Genomic DNA, 4617 nt, shown 5'->3' with positions numbered 1-4617 from the left:
ATTATTTATTGAGAAAAGCAAAGTGCAGAGCAATATCTCAAATATGTCATTTTGGTCAAAGTCTTTTTTTCCATCTTTAGTCGTGGAGATGGCGCAGCTTCACCAGACATATGGTGGTCCTGCCCTCCCTCTGCAGTAAGTTCTGGCACGCGAGCAGCCCCTTTCCCTGCACAGCAGAGGCTGTGTGCTGGGCACTGAGGTAGCATGTGATGACTTCTATGTAATGTATAATTCTTCTCATTGTTTCAGATAACAAGACTGCGAGTTAAGAGAGAGAAGTGGCTTGCCGACATTATGCAGCAAGGAAAGTGGCTCCACCATGAACCACCCCTAGCCTGTGCTACTCCAGAGAAGGTGAGTCAGAGGCTTGGGTGCCTCGAGGCTGGTCCTCAGCTTCATCTGTTCCCTGTGGACAGGCCGGCCAGGGGTGTGGAGGCTGCTTCACTTCAGGGAACATAGCTTACAAAAATGCTGGTTTATGAATTTACACTGAGAGGTCGTTTAGGGTCCTTTATATGAGGACAGCAGAAAGGGGATTTCAGAGAGTCACCTTGCCCCAGGCTAGTTCCTTATCACTTGGGAATATTTCAGTATTTCCTAACTAGTCTGCTCATGCATCCTGAACATTCCCTGCTCCGTCACAAAGCTGCCCTTGCTGTTGTTTCTAACTAGAAAACTCTTCCTGCCCACCAGCCACTCAACGAACTCCTACTTACCTGTCAAAACCCAGCTCCTATGTCCTTTCTGTTGTTTTCTCCTTAACAACACCATTTATAGATGCCTCTACTAGCATCTTTATAATAATACTAAGAGTTACCATTTAGTGAGCCCCGACTATGTGCTAGGTAATTTTAAGTATTGACGTACTTGTTCCTTTTAATTCTCGTGGGAATTATGCAATAAAAGTATAATTATTTACATTTCTTTCAGATGAAGAAACAACCTAGCAAGGTTAGGAAATTTGCCCAAAGTCGCATAACCAGGATGTGAAGAAACTGGTCTTTCTAACTCCAAAGTTCATACTTTTCCTCTTACGCCACATCCCTTCTCTGGCACCAATCACCTTGAATTGCAAATACTTCTTGTCACTGTCTTCGCCATGGCCTGTGAGCCCTACAAGGCAGTTGGTGGCTCTGATTTCGGGACTGTGACCCCACTGCCCAGTAAGGGGTTTGCTCCCAAGTGTCTGATCCTAAAAGTGTAATAGGAGTGAGTGACTTGTTCCATTTGCAGGGACCCAGCCTGGAAAGGAAAAGCGGTATGTTTGTCCTCTCCCTGTGCAGGGACAGGCCCACTATCTCTCCTGGAAGGCGATAAAGGGGCAGCTCTTGCCTCCTTGAGGACTTACAGATGTTTCCTGAGGCCATGAGGGCATTTCTGCCTCTTGCCAGTTCATGTGAGCGGCGGGGAAAGCCAGCCTCATGGCTCTGCTGGTGTGAATGTCAACAACCAACTCTAGCCAGCAACCTGGAAATTTCTCTGCAACATTAAGGCCAGTAGAGGCCCACGGAGGATGGAGGCCCCATCGCCAGCTTGTCGGATTCTTGCTGAAGACCTGAAAGAGCTCCACCGTAGAGACAGCAGGACCTGCTGGTTGAGACCTCCAGCTCTGCAGTCACCTCTAGCCTGGAAAACCATCTCCATCACTTAGTAAATCTGTGGCCTTGGCAAGTTTCTCAACCTCTCTAAACCTTAATTACTTCACTTTTAGCAGAGAGTAATTCCTTCCTTTTCAAAGTTATGTACAAAAAAAGATAACGTATATAAAACCCTTACCACCAAGCACAGTGCTCGCATACAACAATAACACTAATGATGATGGTAACAGTAATAATAACTTAGTATCAAACTATCCGTTGTAGATTTTTGTTGTTTGCAGCTAAAAATCCTGACTGATATGGTGAATGTGATTTGTTGGGGGAGCAGAGTGTTTTCTAGAAGGACAGGCCACTTGGACCCGAGAGGTGGTTTCCCCCGGTCCAGGACACGTGCTGATGGAGAAGCGATCTGCCATCTTTTGGGTGTGAGCATGTGCCGCTCCTCCTCTGGACCCCAACTCCTGGAGTGACCTGAGAAGGGAGAGACCTGGTCAAGATTCTGTCCCCAGTCTTCTTCTTTTTTTTCTTTCTTTTTAAAGATTTAATTTTTTTCCTTTTTCTTCCCAAAGCCCTCCAGTACACAGTTGCACATTCTTAGTTGTGGGTCCCTCTAGTTGTGGCATGTGGGACGCCGCCTCAGCGTGGCTCGATGACTGGCACCATGTCTGCACCTAGGATCTGAACCGGTGAAACCCTGGGCTGCCGCAGCAAAGCGTGAGAACTTAACCACTCGGCCACGGGGCCAGCCCCATCCCCACTCTTTTGAATCCCAAGTAGCAAACAATCATTTCTTTGTCCCTACTACCTAGTATAGGATGGAACAATTAGCAGTTATTAAAATTATATGCTATTTTTAAAAGAAAGTGAATAAGCATTTATATTGAACAATATTTAAAAGTTAGAAAGTATTTTCACAAGGATTACTTTATTTCCATTGTTTACGCATGCAAATACCCACAAAAAAAGAGATGAGCTTTATTTAAATCCTTCTTGAGCTCTTCCACTTTTCACCCACAGGCCTCCAGGGAAGAAACTAAAAGACTTGTGCAATTTTGGTTTGTAATCTTTTCACTGGACATTCTTTCGTATATATTTTCCATGTCTCCATGAGATTTATATCTGTCATTTTTAAGCGTGTCATAGTATTCCTTCAAATGAATGGGCCAAACGTTGTTCATCTACCTGTCATTTGGCACCTGAAAGTTCCAGGTTTCTGCTATCATATGTAAAACTATCAACCTTTGTTAAAACAAGCTTTTAAAACAATTTTAGAAGTATTTCTTTAGGGCTGATTCCTAGAAGCAGACTGACGGACCAAAGGATAGGAATGGGTTTTCTTGGCCTTGTTACTGAAGGTTAGATCATCCTAAAGAAAGATGAAAACAACTCACAGAGATTGCCCACGTGTTCTCTCCTGGTCTGAAATGGGACAGAAATACAGAAGGAGTGCCAATGAGATGACAAGACAATTTGCTGGGCCAGGCAGAATTTTCTGGAAGAGGATAGACTTTTCCGTGAGAACATCCTCAAGTGATAGCCCAGTCCTCTGTCAGCTTATTCAGGGCCACCCCACCCTCATCTCAACTGCCTGTGCAGGAATCGTACATCAGCAGTTCGTATAGAGCTGGGCGCTGTCTAGAATCGCTCATGAACTCCCAAGGGTCAAATGCCTGTGGCGGAAATAAATGTTTTACCTGAGCAAGGCAGCATGGCAGAGAGAGCTCTGTACCAACCCTGGAGTTAGAAGACCCAGCTCCAGGCAGGGCCCTGCCATCCAGGGGCTGACTCAGAGGCGCTCCCTCCCACCCCCACCGGGATGGCAGATCACTGAAGTGACACAATTCTAGATGCATTCCTTTGGCTCAGGACTTTGACTCTTGATAAAATGCAGGACACCTGGGAGAGGGCACGTTGCCAGCACCCCAGGGTGAACTATGGGATCCGAGCCGACTCTGAGAACAGGCCTGATGGAGGAAGGAGGTGAAGAGCCCCTGTGAAGACTCTGAGCGAGAGAAGGAGCCCCCGGAAGGAGATGAGGCTCAGAGGCTTTCACAAAAACTCGTAACACCTACGTTTCCTTCTCTAGTTGCTTCTGACCTATGGGGCTCCCTCAGGAGTGCGGTGTGCCCAGGGGAGCGGCAGACAAGCCCTCCCGAGGTTGTCTGGCCTAGACAGAACCCCAGGAGGGATGTCTCCTGTTGGATCTGAGACCAGAGCAGCAGGTCCCAGCAGAGCTGCCCCAGTGGCCCCAGTCCAGTCACATGTGTGTGAGCATCTGGCCTTCACAGCTATCCTCCCAATGATGCTGGGACGACTGCTTCCCTGCGGCTCTGCTCCTCTGCAAGTGGAATCGTCACCATGATTGAATCTTTAGCGAAGTGCAGTGCGGTAGGTTGTGGCTTAGACCACAACCTCCTCTCAGATCTTATCTCCTTCCCCTCCTCCCCTCACTCACCGTGTGTTCTACCCATTCTGGCTTTTCTCTTCCTCAAACACACCAAGCTTCTTCCTGGGCAAGAGACTTTGCATGTGCTGTTCCCTCTCCTTGGATCTTCCCACACTCACCTCCTTGTCTTCATTCAGGCCTCAGCAACATGGGCACCTTTTCCGATGGGTCATGCTGTTCTTCAGTCATTTTCTATCCCGTTATCAGCCTGTGTTTTCTTCTTAGCACTGTCGTTTCCTAAAATTATCTTATTTCTTTACCCATCAATTGTCCTACTCCCTAACCAGAACATCAGCTCCGTGACAGAGGCATCAAAGGCTATTCTGTTCTCTGCTCGGAGCCAGCGCGTGCGGGGGACTCCATCCAAAAATCCCAGGCAGAGCTGCCTGTGCTCTTCTTCTCTCGGTTTTATCATTTTTCTCCTAATTGGGATGGGCATATGGACTTGGCAGGGGAGAGAGCCCTGGCTGGGCTGCATGCAGACGGGGCTTCCCACCTACCTTGGCAGTTTGACCTGTGGCGTGACCTGAGCCACCTCCCATTCAAGTCTGCAGAGGGAGCAGACTGGACCCA

The 4617-nt window shown here is 47.7% G+C and overlaps 1 long non-coding RNA gene across 1 annotated transcript; it reads left to right on the top strand.

The window, feature by feature from the left end:
- Nucleotides 1-245: 245 nt before the first annotated feature.
- Nucleotides 246-2864, top strand: LOC138920789 (uncharacterized). The gene is made up of 2 exons (XR_011432582.1): nt 246-354; nt 931-2864. It is a non-coding gene; the product is annotated as an uncharacterized lncRNA (long non-coding RNA).
- Nucleotides 2865-4617: the final 1753 nt, after the last annotated feature.

This window comes from Equus caballus, chromosome 25 (assembly GCF_041296265.1).
Source record: "Equus caballus isolate H_3958 breed thoroughbred chromosome 25, TB-T2T, whole genome shotgun sequence".
In the NCBI taxonomy this organism is placed as follows: Eukaryota; Metazoa; Chordata; class Mammalia; order Perissodactyla; family Equidae; genus Equus; species Equus caballus.
This window is presented reverse-complemented; position numbering and strand designations above follow the sequence as displayed.